Below are 18,580 nucleotides of genomic sequence, written 5' to 3'. Positions count from 1 at the left end.
CAATATATATATAATGTTTGGGGATGTGTGTTTCCAAAATGGTGGATGAATGATGGATGATTCTTGGTAAAATTCCAAAGAAAAAAAAACTCCAAAAACCAAAACATGATCTTTCCGGGATTTATTGGTAGTTAACTTCCTGGAATATTCCATGTATAATGAAACAGTACAAAACGTACTTTGTGATTATACATAAAACAGAGGTAGGTTCAAAGCTTATAGGGGTTTGTTTAATGAATGTTGAGTGGGATACTCAGAAGTCACATAGGGGACCCAGGACAGTTCTTCATTTTGTAGCACTGTCTGGTGCATTATAGGACACTTAGCATCCCTAGCCGGGAGCCCGATGCGGAGCTCGATCCCAGGACCCTGGGATCATGACCTGAGCCGAAGGCAGATGCTTAACGACTGAGCCACCCAGGCGCCCCTGATTTTTAAAACCATTTAAAAATGTAAAAGTCATACTTGTGGGTTTCCCAGAAACACAGGGGGCTAGATTTGGCCGGTGGGCTGTTGTTTGCCGACCCGCGGGTTAGACTGTGAATTTCTCCAAAGCACGTGCAATGTAACATAAAGATGTAACATAAAGATGTTGGCGGTGCCTCACAGGAGGGCAGACTCCTTGTAGCCCCAGCCAACGTCTGGTGAATGATTGAGACTGTCTTTCTACCTCTTAGAGACAGGATTGTGGCTATTGGTTGGGGATAGGTATGTGAACGGCAGGCATGTTGCAGGAGGTACTGAAGATAATTCTGGAAAGACGGAAGCCCCCTCCAGCGAAATTTGCATCTTCCCGGAGGAGTCAGGGAGATCTTGAAGTTCCTGCAATTCTGGCAGCACTGGCTTCTCAGCCATTCCCAACTCAGCCAGCAGGGGGAGCTAGGGGACCGCTTTCCTCTGCGTGTCTGGGCAGCCGGGATGTATGGTCGGAGGCGCCCTGCGGGGGAGGTGGAACATGCTGGGGGTGGCCCCGATGACCTCCGAGTGTCTTTCCTGCCCATTGAATCTCAGCTCTTTTTGCGGAGGGAGGCACAGGGATGAGCTGCATGGAGCTAGCCGCAGGAGAAGCCCCCCCGGCCCTGGAAATGCAGTAAAATGACACAGCCCATGCTGCAGGGGGCTGTGATCCTGGGGTTTCAGTGTTTCAGAATTCCAGCGACCACTCCCTCTGGTGTGTACGGATGTGTTCAGGGAGGGGTTAGTGGGGGGAAAAAAAAGACAGGGCTTTAATCACAGGCCGGTCCAGGAAGCACGGCAAATAGCAGGCAGAAAGAAAATGGTCAGATGGGCCGGTGTGAGCACTGAGGACCCACCAATGACAATCTCTTAGCCTTGCAAACCTCAGAGAAAGCCGAGAGGCAAAACTATCTGAAAAGTCCCAGCAGCTGCCTGCACTGTCAGGGCTGGTGTTGAATATGGGCTGCCCTGTGATTCTTCATGTCCCTGTTTGCAAACTAGGGAGGAAAGATCGCAGATGGGTCCATGGTGTAGGGCAGTGTTTCCAAAGCATGGATTCCGACCAGCAGCATCAGCATCACTAGGAGCTGCTCAGATGTACACATCCTGGCTCCCACCCCCAGGACCCCTGCATCAGACACTGCAGTTGGGGGCTAGCAGCCAACCCCTGCAAGCCCTCCAGGTGAGTCTGAACCACAGGGCACCTGTAGCTGTTTTCAGCCTTGGCCTCCCACTGGAACACTGTGGCTTTCAAGCCTTGATGGAGGGGAGGGGAACCACACCCCATACCAATTTCATCAGGCCCTCTGAGGTTGGGACCAGCACCTGTGGTTGCTTCTAAGGTAGCCAAGGTCAAGCCCAGTGGAATAGTGGAAAGTGGTTGTAGGGTCAGCCAGACTCAGGTTCAAATCCCAGATTTCTCACTTGCTGGCTGTTTGACTCTGGGCAAGGCACTCCCCTTTCCTGGCCCACAGGAAGCTCGTAGTCTGAGGATTGAGATCATCTTTCCAGCCCTGCAGAATTGTTTGAAGGTTGAACAAAGCATCTGGTGCTTGGAAGCTCCTAGAACAGTACCGGGTGCCCCGAGGGAGTTAAGCACATGATAGCTCCCCTTTTCTGCTCCTGTCTGTTGCCCTATGGGATTTTTCTAGAGCAGAGACCACATCATAGGTTTCTTTGCATCCCCAGGGAATAATTAATCCCACAGCTGGGAGAGAGCTGGGGAAATGGGCGTGCAACACATTCAGCTACTGGACATCTACCCTCACAGCCTGGCTGCGTTGGGTTCCGTGACCTTTCTCTGTGTTGTTCAAAGGTCAACCCTGATGTCTGTTTAAATTACAAACACTCAGTCCCCTAGACCTTTAGGAACCTATCTGGTACAAACGAAATGGCCAGAATGTTAGAATAAGTGTGCAAAGATATTTTATTGGTGCATTGTCTGCCCAATAAAATATCTTTGTTATGTTTGGTAATTGGAAACATAACTTTACCAACAGGTGAATCATAGAATAAATTATGGCAACATTCAGTATTGTGGAACATCATGAACCGGTAAAAAGAATTAGGCAGATCTATATGTAGTGATCTAAGAGATGTACCATATATTGTTAAGTGATAAAGCAAATTGCTGATTCATGCCTGTGATGTGACTCCTTTTTTTTCTTTTTCTTTTGAGGAAAAAGAGCCTCCATATTATGTGTTTGCTCATTTGTGTGTGCGGTGTGGGGTGGGGGTGCATAAAGAAAAGCAAAGCATGGAAGAATATACTCCAGGCTGTTGAATTGATTGCAGACAGGGGACAAACCCGTTCCTGGTTTTGCTCAATTAACATTTATATAAGTTCTGCTATGTGTCAGGCACTGGAGCTCTGGGGATACGGCCGTGAACAAAACAGACCGAGTCCCTGCTTTCATGCAGCTGGAGTGACCAAATGTCCAGGGTCCCAAGACACTCCTCGGTCCTGGGCAAACTAGGATACTGGGGGGGGGTCCCCCATGGAGCTTGTGTTCTAGCCCGGGAAAGACAGGTGAACACCTGTTAGAGTCTGGCAGGTAGTTTGGTGGGAAACCGGCTGTTTTGGAGCTCTTCCAATTCGCTTACAGCGAAAATATCCCTCCTTTAAGTTCGAATCAGCTGTCAGGGGTGCTCTGAGCCGTCGGAATGCCTCCAGGGTCATTGGCCTGCTCTCAGTTTTGCTGAGTGGGCAGCAGGACCTAATTTGGTAATGGAGAGTAGATGGCCAGCTGTCCTCATATTTTGATTAACCTAATGGCCTTCCCAGCACGACTCGGTTTCAGCTGCAGACATCATTGCAACTTTTAATGAAATGATCTGGAGGGCCATTAGGAGGCACTTCCGGCTATTAGGCGGCTCATCTGCACAGATCACCACCTGGCAGCTGAGCCCGCCGCCCCCGCGCCCCGAGTGCGCTCGCGTTTTCGTTTTAAGGCACGGCACTTAGTCCTGTAGTCGTGCTTGACGGCTTGCTGGCCTTTTCGGCTTTCACCCCATTTGCTCAGTGCGGCAAGTGCAGCCAGGAGCCGAGGTCTCGAGAGCTCAGAGACTGTGGGGAAGCTGCTGGTGTCTGGCCCCAGGACCGGGGGGGTGGGGGGCGGGTCCTGGCCCCAGGGGCCACTGTCTGTGAGTACCTGTGGCTACAGAGACTCTGTGCAGGGCTTTACTCACTGGCCTGGGCATGGCTGGAAGTGCTCGGGGGTATGTTGTGAGTTGAATTGTGTCCCCCACGAAAGATGTAGAAGCCCTAAGCCCCCTGGGAAATGGGCACTTTGCAGATAGCGAGTTCAGATGAGGTCACTGGTGTGCGCCCTAATCCGGCATGATTCGTGTTTTTATAACAGCGGGAGATGTGGACACAGAGGCGGACCACAGGTAGGAAAAAGGCCGTGTGAACGGGGGGAGGGCGGAGATCAGGGTGATGCACTCACTGGCCAAGGAACGCCAAAGATATGAGCACGGCCCCAGACCAGGAGAGAGGCCTGGAGCAGATCCTCCCCTCCGCCCCCCAGCCTCAGAAGGCCCCTGCCCTGCCCATACTTGGATCTGGGACGTGCAGCCTCTAGGCTGGGAGACAGTAAGTGTCTGCTGTTGAAGCCCCCAGTTCGTGGGACTTAGTGACAGTGGCCACAGGAGACTCGAAGGGGGTCTGCCCCCATGGAACATCCCTCCAGCAGGGTTAGATGGGAGTTGCTGGATAAATACCCCGGAGGGTGCTCCGTCTCCCAGAGGGCCCTGGAGGGGTGCAGCCCCCTCTGCCTGCCACATGACCTGTGGACAAGCACAGCCTGCATGGACTGCCCCTCCTTCTTTTCTCCCCACCTGTGTTTCCCGGGATCCTGTCCCAGCTGAGCCGCTTGCACTTGTATCTCCCTCGCAGTCTGCATCTGAGACTGGCCCTGGCACTGGAATGCCTGCGTGTGCGCGCGTGCACCGTGTGGTGGAAAGACCCCAGGTCGCAGCCTCCAGTGTGCAGGAAAAGTAACTCTGTGTTCCGAGCACTGCGTGCCTGGGACACCTGAGGGGACAGCTGGCACTGGGCTGGGGGGCGGCCAGACCTCAGGATTCCTCCGCCGTCCGCACCCATTCCCAGTTCTGTCTCTCCCGTGTGACCCCAGCCAGGGCTGACATTCCTGGGTGTGATCATGGCCGAGAGACCCTGTGGCCAGGGGAGAACGACCTGCTCCCCTGGACGCATGATGGGGCTCAGGGTCATCTCAATTTTGAAAACGATGTCACTATTATTCAAATATATGAAACACAATAACATGGAAACATTTAGAGTCAAAAGTGGAAGGTGCCCCTTCACCTTGTCTGTTGGTAGTATTTCCTTTTTTCTTTTTCAGATTTTATTTATTTGAGAGAGCGAGAAAGCACGAGCCAGGGGAGCAGCAGAGGGAGAGGGAGAAGCAGGCTCTGCACTGAGCAGGGAGCCCGACGTGGGACTCCATCCCAGGACCCCAAGATCGTGACCTGAGCGGAAGGCAGACACTCAACCAACTGAACCACCCAAGTGCCCAATAATATTTCCTTTCTTGACTATTACACGAATCTGCATATAGATACATTCACAGATACAGATACAAATGTAGCTGTGGATAAGCCATGGACATAGGTACATACATATGTATGTGGAGACAGGTTTGGATAAAGACATAGACATATTTGTAGGTATAAATAGATATAGGTCATGTATTTTTAAATATACAAGCCGTTGTGCTGTGTGGTCCGGCGACTCTCTGTTACACTGGGCAGGTATCTTGAAGATTTCCTGAAATAACGTCTATATCCACCTCGCTTTTTTCATCCAGTCCCCTGTTAATTGGCAATCGCGTTGCTCCTCTTCTGCAGCTTTTCCCTACAGTGCTGCCACATACTTATTTTAACAAACAGGTAGACCTTTTTGTGCATGGATTTCTCTAGAACAGATTCCTGGAAGTCGAATCCCCGAGTTTAAAGGTAAGCACTTTCAGAATTGGGGGAGGTATTATCCAGTTGCCCTCCAAAAAGGTTGAACCAATTTCTGCTCCCAGAGTAATTTCGTTTGAATATTAAAAAGGCCGGTGATCTCGTTTTGTGCTTTAAGCTGGTGAAGTGGGGTAGATCAGTGACATGTAAATGGGTTGTTATGAATCAGGCAGGGCTGAACCAGCTCACACTCGGCAATGCTTTGTTGTTTCCACTGTGCACACTTGAAAGAGAAAATAAACTCCGTTTCCTTCGTATGTTTTATAATTTGAAATTCCTCTGATAGATGCAAGACTTTCCATCACGGCCACAAAAAGCATGCTGTGGGTAACTGCAGGTCCCAAGGAGTGAGAGGCATGTGGAGCAGAGTCACTGCAGGTTGTGGCCCTGCAGCTCGAGGCAGAACTGCCCCAGCTGAGCACGAAAACAATCACTTAGTACTGTGTGTCTCTGGGGATGTTTGTTATGCAGCAGTGGCTGATACAGAACTTTTTTCCTGTGCTCCCATCGACCATCTCTGTTTACCCCATCATCACTCTTCCTAAGAAACATTATAATAACCTGTTTCCTTCTCTAAGATCTTTTTTTTCAAAAAGATTTTATTTACTTATTTGACAGAGACACAGTGAGAGAGGGAACACGAGCAGAGGGAGTGGGAGAGGGAGAAGCAGGCTTCCCGCGGAGCAGAGAGCCCGATGCGGTACTTGATCCCAGGACCCTGGGACCATGACCTGAGCCAAAGGCAGACGCTTAACCGACTGAGCCACCCAGGAGCCCTTCCTTCTCTAAGATCTTTACCAGACTGTTCAGAGTAGGCAGAAATCATGTGTATCTTGTTCATCTAAAATTCTACCTGGCACATGGCAGGAGCGCGTTAAGTACAGTCGTCCCCCCCCCCCCCCCTTATTCGCGGTTTTGCTTACCCACAGTGGACTGTGGTCTGGAGGCCAATGCTCCTCCTCCGGACACATCACTGGGGGGGTCAGCGGTAGCCTAGTGCTACGTCACAATGCCTACGTCATTCCCCTCACCTCATCTTCTCGTGCATGTATTGTATCATCTCAGGTCATTACAGGAAGAAGGGTGAGTAGGGGACAATCAGATATTTTGAGATAGACCACATTCACATTGCTTTTAGTTCAGTACATTGTTGTAACTATTTTATTTTATTATTAGGTATTGTGGGTCATCTCTGACGGTGCCCAATTCATAAATTAAACTTTCTTGTAGGTATGTGTGTATGGGAAAAAACATGGTATATGTAGGATTCGGTGCTGTCTGCGCTTTCGGGCATCTGCTGGGGGAGGGTCTTGGAACATAGCCCCTGAGGGTAAGGGGGAACCCCTGTACTTACTGGATGGAGAGATGAATGAATGAGAGTAAGGATAAATGAGCTTAGGGTGCCCCAATTCTTTGGCTGTCCTTGGATCCTCCTAATTACATTTTCTTCTTTCTTTTTGAAAAATTACTCTAATTTTGGCCAGAGTCAGTTTTTATTATCCACCAAAATCAAAGGTGCACAGAAGCCAAACCTTAACTAATACCTATGCGCTCAGCACTTAGTTTACTAAAGCACTCCACCCTCTCCTTTGCTTTTTTCCCCTTTTACAATGGTCTTGTGTGGTCTTGTTCCTTCCCTTTCCCTGGGAGGCCCCGAGGATCAGACAGGCCATGACTTGTTCTTGTCTTCCCAGCTGGCAGGTGGTCTGACTGAGCCTTGCACCTGCGTCTGTCCCTCCTGCTCTGGGGTCTTCCCCTCCCCCCCCAGCTGTCTCCCTTCCCAGAGGGTCCTGCCCCTCACTGAAATGACCCAGGGGTCCTTCTCGGAGAACATATATGTAGTGTTCGAGCCTGGCCCTCTCTCCAAGAAGGTGTCTGTGTCCCCTGGGGTGCAGGAAAATAGAGTGTTACTTTTTTATGGCCAGGAAAACGTTAATGAAAAATGAACCATCAGTGAAATTAATTTCAAAGATTTATGCATTCTCCGTGACTAACAAGCCTGCACCTGTTCATTTGACACCCTTTAACAGCTCCCCACTCACTGCCCCCCTTCCCAGCTTCTTAAAATTCTCCTCTTTCCCTGAAGGCACCTGGTTGGTGCATTGAGCAGTGAAATAAATGTACAGTGGGATAGAGACACGACTTGTTAATTAAAAAGGTTGCTCTGGCACTTCACAGTTAGGAAAGGATGAGCCAGGCTGAGCAGCAAGAGTTCCTGACGAGGAGACACTAGCCGGGTTGTTATGTGCTGTGGAAAAGACGCTGGTTCAATGGGACAGGAACACATCCATTAGCTTCCCCCTGAGCTCCTTCTGCCTGCCCACACATCTTCCCTTTGTTACGGTAATGACGGGCACCCTTGTTGGAGAAACGCTCAGCGAGAGGGTCACCTGTCCCCTGTCTCCCTTCCCACCATCGTTGGCACCCACATTTTTCTCTCCCTGCCCCTATATCTTGTCATGTTTCCTTGTGCACTTGGATGGATGGATGTCTCCAAGAGGTTGACTCGATGGGTCCTTTCTGGTTGGCAGCTCTCAGAGGTCAGAAGCTTGCCTTTTAGACTTTGTAAAAAGTGACACATAAATCCAGAATTTCGATCGGTGGCAACCGGGCTTTCTTTGGATGTGGCCCCATGTCTGCACACTTCACCCTCTGCCACCTTCTTTCAGCAACATGGAAATATTTCTACAAATTTTTCATCTTCTTGCCTTTGTATGATCTTTGGCCTGAGGATGATTACTGTCTCCCTCCTTTAAAAAAAAAAAACCTTAAGGGATACCGTGTGTAGAATGTACACCTCTTAGTATATAGGTGGATGAATGTTTACATATGTGTACACCTGTGTACCCACAACCCACATCAGTACGGCATATGGAATATTTCTGCCTTCCCCAGAAAGTTCCTTCAAGCATGTAATTGAAGGTGATAGAAATCAGAAGAGTGGTTCTTTCTGGGGAAGAAGGTATTGAGACTTTTTGAAGGGCTGGTTCAATATGTCCAAAAAACCTCAGAGATTTTTGTCATAGTCAGAGGTCATTGTCAGAGGGTGGGGTTTCTCTGATGCACTCGGGTTTCTTCTGTGGTCATAGATCCTTCCCCTGGCAGGTGCCATCTCTCGTGTGACCCAGGAATAACCCAGATAAGACCAAGACAGAGCTGGTTGGAAGTAATTCTGGAAATGTTATCTCTGTGAAGTCAAGTCACTTTTCTGGGTGAGAGCCAAGTGAACTTCAAGTTTGCCTAAAGGGACGCCTTTCGGCTTAGGTCTATATAAATCACAGAGCCTCCTCTCAAATTCAAAGACTGTGAAGACCATATTCTTCGGAGTCAGATCCTTTGACACCATGGTTAGCATCGACTCCTGATGTGTCCTTCTCTCTCGAAGCTTCTGAAAGCAATCTCTTTTTTTGCGATCTCAATCTTTTCATGCCAGGGGGGACTCTAGGTCTTTATCTTGGTGACTAAAAGCTGTATTTCAAGAAGGGCAGAAGAGTTAGCAGGCATGTCCTAAAGTCATTAGTTAGACCAATGGAAGGAACCAAAGGGAAGTCTGTATGCCTCGTGTCTGGGCATGCAATCCAGTCAGCTGAAATCCCTAGCAGGGAATGGAGTGTGGTTGAGAATTATAAGCGATTGCTGCTGACCTGCAGGGTTAATTTAGAACATTTTAGAATATTAGGCTGCTATAATTTTAATAGAGGTTGCAGCCCTTAGACATGGGGGATAGTGAAACCTAACACAGCGCCCTCCATGAGATGTGTGGAGAGAAGACATGGAGGGAAGCGGGCAGGAAGGTGGGAAAGATCTGGGGTAGTCCCTTCTTTTTCTTCCCTCTGTGTTCTAGGAATGTGCTCACACAGGGGACTGTAAGCCGAGGAGAAGGACTGAGAGCTCATTGCTGGATGGTTTTCCTCCGTAAATACCCACATGCAGAGGGTGCTGTCTATATCCAGTGTAGGTGCATGCTAGGCTGTTCCTCTTGGGTTTGGAGGCAGAACCTAGGATGTGGTGACCTCCAGAGACCCCTGGTAACTGGGGAGCATCATCTCTGCTATTGGGGGGCCCTTGCTAGAAGAGCAGCAGCCTGTTGTCCACGGTGGGAGAGATCCCAGAGGGAAGGAGCACAGGCTTGGGGAACCAGTCTACACAAGTTCGAATCGAACCCGGCCCCATCACGGGCTAGCTGTGCCACCAGGAAGCTGCTCATCCTCACTGAGACTTATATTCTTCATCCACAAAATGGGACGATGATAAATAACAGGACCTGTCTCACAGGGTTGTTGTGTGGCTGAAATAAGCTGATGTGTGCATGGGACATCGTGAAGACTATAAATTTCTGCTCCTGTTAATTTAGTTTCGGAACAATGCAGACTCAGTTTCAATCACAGATCCAACCATTTATCAGCTGTATGACCTTGGGCAAGTCCCAGTTCTGAGGGAGCAATCATATAATCTCATAGGATTACGGGAACAATGAAAACAAGACCTACCACCAGTAAGGAATGCTTAGCAGATACTCAAGAAATTTTACTCCTCATCATACACTCGAGTGGGCTGAGTTCTAAAATTGTGTTAGAAGGCTGTGTTTTGAACTAGGAATGCCCTTTCCAATTGAAAGTCCAGGCTCTAATGGACTGGTCGTGTCCCAATATAGCCTGCTACCTTCTGTTTTTAAGGTTGAGAACATTTTCATTATGCAATATTTCAAATCTTCAGAAAAGCACAGGAAATAATATGACACCCATGTACCCACCCTCTGGAGTTAACAGATGTCAACATTTTGTCATATTTGCTTCAGATCCCTCCTTTACAAGAGGAAGAAAAAAATATTCTAGTTACAGCTAAGACAAGCTATTTAATCAAGAATGTAGCTTGATTCTGGTGATGAGCGGTCCTTTGTGGGTCCTGGGGACGCCAGCGCGAATAGATGAGTTCCCCAGCCTCCATGAGCTCATAGAGCAGTAAAAGGTGACTACAAATTGAGAATAGATCATTGTCCCAACTTGGGACCAGTGATGCTACTGTGGAATTGCCCAAGAGCCGTGATGCTGGGGGGAGCGTGGGTGGTCAGAGAAGGTTTCCTGGGCAAAGTGACATCTAAGTTGTACCTTGAAAAATTAAGTAGAATTTTGTTGGGTGGATTAAGGGAGAAATGGGCCCTTGAGATGGAGGGAACAGTATGTGCCAAGTCAGGGAGACCAGAAGTCCTGACTTTTTGCACTGTGAGATGTATCAGTTTCTTGTGGCTTCTGACACAAATTAGCACACACCGAATAGCTTAAAAAAATCAGAAATGTGTTGTCTCACAGTTCTGGAGGCCCGAAGTCCTAAATCAACGGAGCCACCCAGGCACCCCAAACTATGACCTCATCTTAATTCAACTAATTACATCTGCAAGAACTCTGGGAGCTCAAGGATTTTTGTCCCCCCAGGATGCCCTTCTCTGTACCATGGGGGTGCGTGCATGTTTCTGTATGCCCGTGTGCACCTGCACAGATGCGTGGATGGAAAGATGTATTTTATACGTTTTGCTTGTGCTCTGCTCTCCATGTTGCCATTCTGGTTTGTAAGCACAGGGAGATATTTGTGGCCCTCCTAAGTTTCAAGAGCAGGAATTCTTGGTTTGGTTTTGCATTGATTTTTTTTTTTAATTAAAAAAATTTTTTTAATAGTTTTTTTTTTAAAGATTTTTTTTTTAAGATTATTTATTTGAGAGAGAGAGAATGAGAGAGAAAGAACACATGAGAGGGGATAGGGTCAGAGGGCGAAGCAGACTCCCTGCCGAGCAGGGAGCCCGATGCAGGACTTGATCCAGGGACTCCAGGATCATGACCTGAGCCGAAGGCAGTCGCTTAACCAACTGAGCCACCCAGGCACCGCTTTTAAAGATTTTATTTATTTATTTGAGAGAGAATGAGAGCACACGAGAGGGAAGAGGATCAGAGGGGGAAGCAGACCCCCCGACGAGCAGGGAGCCCGATGTGGGACTCAGTTCCGGGACTCCAGGATCATGACCTGAGCCGAAGGCAGTCGCTTAACCAACTGAGCCACCCAGGCGCCCTAATTTAAAAAATTTTTAAAAAAAGATTTTATTTATCTATTTGACAGAGTGAGAGAGCACAAGCAGGGGGAGCAGCAGAGGTAGAGGGAGAGTGAGAAGCAGGCTCCCTGTTGATGTGGGACTCGATCCCAGGACCCTGGGATCATGACCTGAGCCAAAGGCAGACACTTCACCGACTGAGCCACCCAGGTGCCCCTGATTTTAGATTTAAAAAAGATTTAAAAATTTTAAATTTATTTTTAAAAAAGATTTTATTTATTTATTTGAGAGAGAGAGAGAGAGAATGAGAAAGAGAGAGCACATGAGAATGGGGAAGGTCAGAGGGAGAAGCAGGCTCCCCACCGAGCAGGGAGCCCAATGCGGGACTCGATCCTGGGACTCCAGGATCATGACCCAAGCCAAAGACAGCCGCTTAACCAACTGAGCCACCCAGGTGCCCCTAGATTTTTTTTTTTTTTTAAACAGAGATTTCCGCTGTGGATTTTGCCAAGCCAAGCCAGGGAATCTAATGGATTATGGGGTGTGTCTGGGACTTAGGCCGGTTAATCTGATATTTCTGGGCATCTTCTAGGTGCCATATAATTAAGCTGTGGATGATGCCTTTGTGCCATTTTAGGTGGCTGGTTGGTGAACATTCCAGGTGTCAGAAAGACCTAATTCATAAAAATGGGCTTGCGGTATGGTCTGAAAGCAGATGAATGCCAAGCGTGGGCAGATGGTTTCTGGAGCGTTTATGGGTCTGAGACAATGCGCATAAAAGACAGTTGAATTTTGGGGTGTTGAAGTGAGCGTCTGGAACTGTCAAAACCTGAGGATCGTCTGGGGAAGGCAGAATGCTCCATAACAAGGTGCCAGCATACCCCCTCCTCTGTGCAACACTTGGCAGTTGACAAAGACATTGATTTTGCACCTGTTCTCTCTGGGACCCATAGCAACTCAGTGATGTAAGCAGTTGCATATTTTATGGTTCACTCCAGGGATGAGAAAACTGAGACCAGAGAGGTGATATTGTGGAACGTTAGGACTTTTCTAGGTGATTACGTGGGGGGTGTTTGTAACATTCCCCCCGTTTCCACATCCTAATGGTGGGCCCGGGGCTCCTTCTTCCAGTTGGGGAGGAGGTGTTAGCTGTGGTCTCAGGATGGGGGCTCCCAGGGAGGACCCCTCTTTGTCACAGATTTGGGGCATCCCAGAGCTCCCCTCAGATGTCTCTTTCCTGCCAGTCAGCAACCCCTGCCTCTGAGGCCCTTCACATCCCTCTAAGTCTCCTCACATCCCCTACCACCCCCTTTCCTTAGTGGGGATCTGGGGGATCATCCACCCAACCCCTCCATGTGCCAGGCACAGTGTAGAGCACGTTATATCCATTTTAAACCTTCCCACATCACCAACAGGAGGGGATTGTTCTATTTTGTAGATGGAGAGATTGGGACAATGATAAAAGATGCTTGTCCAAAGCCACTTAACTGGGTTAGAACCCGTTTCAGTGAGGCAGGGGAAGCAGGCTTAGGGTTGGTTAGCTGGAATAGTTTCAGTGGGCTCTGGGGCATAGGGATTGCCCCAAGATGTGTGGTACCCGGTCCTGGAGTGATTCGGGCCAGAGATGGTGGCCGGGAGGGAGTGTGAAAAAAACCTGAATAAAGGAGGTGGTTGGGGGATGGGCTCTGGACTGGCTGGTTTGCCTGTGGAATGTGTGCTTGAAGGAGACCTGTTTGCTACCTTTAGGAACCAGCTAACTCTGGGAGGGTCCGTGCCTTCTGAATCAGCAAGGCTCCAAGATGTCAAAGCATCAAAAATATAGAATAAAAAAAAAAGGTATGATTAATACTGAGCCCTTCTTTTGAGTACAAAACCACCTCCTTTCTCTTGCATCCATCCATCCTTGTCAGAGACCGGGAGATACTTCCTTGAGACCAAGAAGAAAGCAGCATCTTTTTTTTGCCTATGAATACTTATTTCCATGTTCCAGAGTGCTTTCTCTCTCTCTCTCTCTCTCTGCATCTTTACTTTCTTGCAGTCATTTTCTCTGGGATGTCTGACAGGGCACCGCTCCTTGCTGGGCCCAGACTGGGTAGCTGTCAGTTCTCTGGTTAAAAAGCATAGCACACTGGCCAAAGGCTCCATGACAATAGTAATGAACAGACCGAAGGGTATTCAAACCCTTGAACTGCTTGCTGCATGTCTCTCCTAGGCCGAGGGCCGAGGCTGGGAATACTGCAGTATTCACTGTTCCGGGCTGGCAGGCAGCAGGACTCTGGGAATCAGAGGCTTCCTCTGCCCAGCGCTTGGAGGTGAACTCCAGAGGCTCTGCCCTGCCATGGATCCCTGGGAACTTTCCCACGGAAGGTTTGGCTGAGCACCAGAGAAAGGGCAGAGAGACCTAGATCTGAAATGAGAGCCTGTGTTGGGAACATCAGCACATTCCCATCAATCCTTGCTCTGTCTGTGAGTCGCGTAGTAATAACGAGCATGATAGCTTACTTTTATGGAGCTCTTATCATGTGCTAAGCACTCTCCATGCATCATTTACTGAATTCTCACAGTGACTCTAGGTGGTAGGCATGATTATTGCCTCCATTGTATAGAGGAGGAGACCAAGGTGTAGAGAGACAAAGGACATGTAAGTAGCAATTAATTGGTGGAAGCATGATTGAATTTCACGCAGGTTGTCGGGGGGACCCAGACTCTGAATGCCATTTAACAGATGAAGAGCCAAGACTAAAAGGTTAAGTAAGTGACTTATTATATGTGCTGTTGAAGTGAGCACAGTGACTTATTTCCTGAGGGTTCTTTTATTTATTTATTTATTTATTTATTTATTTATTTATTTTTTAAGATTTTATTTATTTATTTGTGACAGAGAGAATGAGAGACAGAGAGCATGAGAAGGAGGAAGGTCAGAGGGAGAAGCAGACTCCCCGCCGAACAGGGAGCCCGATGCGGGACTCGATCCCGGGACTCCAGGATCATGACCTGAGCCGAAGGCAGTCGCTTAACCAACTGAGCCACCCAGGCGCCCCGTTCCTGAGGGTTCTTAACCCTTAGAATCCCTCAGGGGTGATTTTGCACCCACTCCCCCCTGGGACATCTGGCAATGTCAGGAGAAATTGTGGTTGTGACCCTGGGAGGACGATGAGGGATGCTATTGGGTGGAGGCCAGGGATGCTGCTAAGCATCCTGCAGTGCACAAGACAGTCCCCACTACAAAGAATGATCCAACCACAATTATCAGTAGTGCCAGGGTGGAGAACCTCTGCCTTAAGGTCACATGCTTAGAGCCAAGCCAGGACCTGAATTCTGGACTCCAGACCCCTAGCAAAGTGCTCATTATATTACTCCAAGCAAAGGTGGTCAGTTGTTACTCTCTGCTTGTGCCAGTGCTTGTTACTGGCTCTCCACTCAGGGGGGAGCCTGCACCTCTTCCACGGGGCCTCTCCTTCACCCCCTATGCTCCCAATTCCTTGGGGGTCTCTGTCGCAGTGCTCATAACCTTGTCCCAACCTCTCCCTTTGAGAGAGAGGCTGGCTGATGGTGGTGATGATATGGTGGTGATGGTGGTGATGGTGGTGGTGGTGATGAGGGTGATGATGATGGTGGTGATGATGATGATGGTGATGATGGTGTTGATGTTAATGGTGGTGATGGTGGTGATGGTGGTGATGGTGATGATGATGGTGGTGATGGTGGTGATGGGGATGGTGGTGATGAGGATGATGATGGTGGTGATAGTGGAGGTGGTGATGGTGGTGATAAAGGTGGTGGTGGTGATGGTGGTGGTGGTGATGAGGGTGATGATGATGGTGGTGATGATGATGATGGTGGTGATGGTGGTGATGGTGGTGATGATGGTGGTGATGATGGTGATGGTGGTGATGGTGGTGATAATGGTGGTGGTGATGAGGATGATGGTGGTGGTGGTGATGTGGTGATGATGATGGTGGTGATGATGGTGGTGATGGTGATGATGGTGGTGATGAGGATGATGATGATGGTGGTGATGAGGATGATGGTGGTGATGATGCTGTGATGAGTGCTCCTGGAAGTTGAGAGGGGAGCATCTGGGGTGAGGATATAGAATGCAGATGGCTCTATCAAGGGAAAGCATAGCCCTCTTGGCTGTGGCTCAGGAGCTTTCCCCATATGTGATCTGTGTACTTCTTTCCTGTCAGACCATTCAGACCTCACCTTTTCCCTTAACTCAGGGCTTTGTAGTCTGTCTTAAGCCAGTGGCAGCTGGTGATAAAAGAGCACTTGGCACAGCCTAGGGGTTACGGCCTGGAAAGCGACGTGCATGAGCCTGGTTTAATTTTCCACCACATTAATATTAAGAGGAGACAGTCGGCTCTGGGGGCAGTTGTGGGGGGGGGTTGCCCAAGGAACAAAGGCCGCTCACAGTTCAGGAAGTTGGGAGGACACAAGGAGCTTGGCTGGGGCTCCGCTTCCTCACTGTGGACCTCAGGTGAACCCTGTGTAAGATGTTGGGGCTGGTTTGGAAGATACTCCCCTCTCCCCAGTCTGTTCTACTCTGACATTTTATATCAGTCCAGCCCCCTACCATCTACTGTGTGGTCTTGGGGGATGAGTCATTATCAGCATGGGTGTTGGCTCCTTCTGGTGACAGGGAACTCACCACCTTCTAGAACAGCTCTTCTTTGGAAGCGCAGCCATGAGCTTTGCTGTTGTTATGGACAGTAATAGTAATAGTAGTGTTTGTGGGATGCTGAGCACTTTGTGGCACGATTCCTCTTGGCCTCACAGCAATGCCTTGTGGGAGGCGTGATGAGGCTGAGAAAGGTCAAGAAAGTGACCCATGCTTGTGCTAGGAGGAAATAGCAGAGCCAGACCTTAACCCCAGCTTGTTTGACTTCAAAGCCCTGGCGTTTATTTAAGTGAAGTAACTGTAGGACACAGGCCCCCGCATGGGTAACAGCTGGAGGGAAAGTAATTCCCAGCATCCTTGGCGAATGGCATCATCCCTGATGGGCGGCAGCAGAAGGGTGGGGAAGGCAGGGCCTTGGTGTGATACTACCGAGTAACCCTGACTGAGCACCTACTATGTGCCAGGTACTGTGCTAAGCACTCTCTGCTCATTAATACCGTTTAATTTCTCCAACACCACCATGAGGTGGGTACCATTATTTATGCCCATTATCTTAGCTTTCTGTGGCTGTGGTGACGAAAGCCACATGCTCAGTGGCCTGGACAGCACAAATCTATTATCTTACAGCTCTGGAGGTGAGAAGTCTCAAGTGTCTCATTGGACTAGAATCAAGGTGTCGGCTGGGCTATGTTCCTTCTGGAGGCTCCAGGAGAGAATCTGTTTCTTCCCCTTTCCTCGCTTCTAGAGGCCACCTGCATTCCTTGGCCTGCGCCCCTTCCTCCATCTTCAAAGCCGGCAGGGTGCCAGCCTCAAAGCTCTTTCTGACCTCAGCTTCTTCCTTCTTCCTTCTCTGACTCTGACCCCCTGCCGCCTCCTAAGGACCCTGTGATTTCCCTGGGCCGTCGGGTAATCCAGGAAACTCTCCCCATCTCAAGCCTTTTAACTTAATCTTATCCACACAGTCTCTTTTGCCATATAGGCTAACATATTCACAGGTTCTGGGGATGAGGACGTGGACGCCTTGGGGCCATGATTGTGTCTACCACATCCATTTTACAGGCCCAGAGAGGTTAGGGCTCTTGCTCAGAGCTGCACAGCCCAAAGGCGGGGCTTGTAGGAGCCCGGGTTCTGATGCAGGTGGTCTCATATCCACCAGTTGTGTCCCCTACCTGGCATGTCACCACTGCTCCTGGGAAAACTGTGTTGACAGAACCATACCTCCACCTGACCTTCCAGTTGGGTGGGAACAGGTGGATATTTCTGAATGGACATTCTCGTACTTGGATATATGATGGTGGCACCCCAGGTTTCGTTCCAAAAATATTTGTGGGGGCTCCTGCTGTACAGTAGACACAGGTCCCTGTTGTTGTGGCATTTTCAGTCTGGAGATGGGGACACTAGACCAGGAGCCAAATAAATAAGCAAATCATTTCCTAAGGCAGAGGTGATGGGTTCGGGTGAGCACCTGGATTATGGGTTGAGCCCTTCCAACCAGTGGGCTCTGTGAAGGGCCGGGATGGGCTTTACCTTCAGAAGCCCCCCTCCCGCCCTGCCCCCACCCCACTGCCTGGCAGGGACCCGGGGATGATTGTCGTGTCTTGACTCTTGTGAGCCAGGTGGCTCTAGAGGCAGCAGGTACCTCTGACCGAGCCCAAGACTGATGCTGCCGTTTGTTTTGGAGAGAGCTGGAAACTGCCGTGGTTTCTAACTGTCAGCAGCTACTGCTGCATAGAACGGCTTTGCTGAGGCCACTCTTTCTGGGAAAAGGAGAAAAATGATGACATTTCCGATAGCCGCCTCCTGCTCTTCACTGAGGCCAGCCTTAAACACCCAGAAGCTGCCTCGCAGAGCTGGTACTTAATTACTTTTGACTTTGCAGATGGTAAGAGCGAGAGAGGTTCAAAGTGAAGGTGCATTGGGTCTGACCTTGTACAGAAAGGTCTTCCTTTTCTAACAGGACCCTTTGGAAAAGGTTTGGGCTTTGGGGTCAAAGACACCTGAGTGTGAATCCTGGCTCTGAACAACTTCCTTGCCTCTCTGGGGCTCAGTGTTCTCATCGACGGTGTAGGGAGGAGACTGCCCACCTCACATGGCATGAGGAGGGCTTCGGGACACTGGGTGTGAAATGGCCAGTGTTGTGCTAGGGGAATACAGAGGGGAGACAAAGTCTAATGCCGGAGACAGACAAAAACAAGCGAATAAACACAGAAAACCAATGATTAATGAGCACTCTTTATTTATTTATTTATTTTTAAATTTAATTTTATTATGTTATGTTAATCACTATATAATACATCATTAGTTTTTGATGTGGTGATCCATGATTCATTGTTTGCATATAACACCCAATGCTCCATGCAGTATGTGCCCTCCTTAATACCCATCACCAGGCTAACCAATCCCCCCTCCCCCTCCCCTCTAAAACCCTGTTTGTTTCTCAGGTCCATAGTCTCTCACGGTTCATCTCTCCCTCCAAT

This window comes from Leptonychotes weddellii, chromosome 5 (genome assembly GCF_054177405.1).
Source record: "Leptonychotes weddellii isolate Sample4059 chromosome 5, ASM5417740v2, whole genome shotgun sequence".
Taxonomy (NCBI): Eukaryota; Metazoa; Chordata; class Mammalia; order Carnivora; family Phocidae; genus Leptonychotes; species Leptonychotes weddellii.
This window is presented reverse-complemented; position numbering follows the sequence as displayed.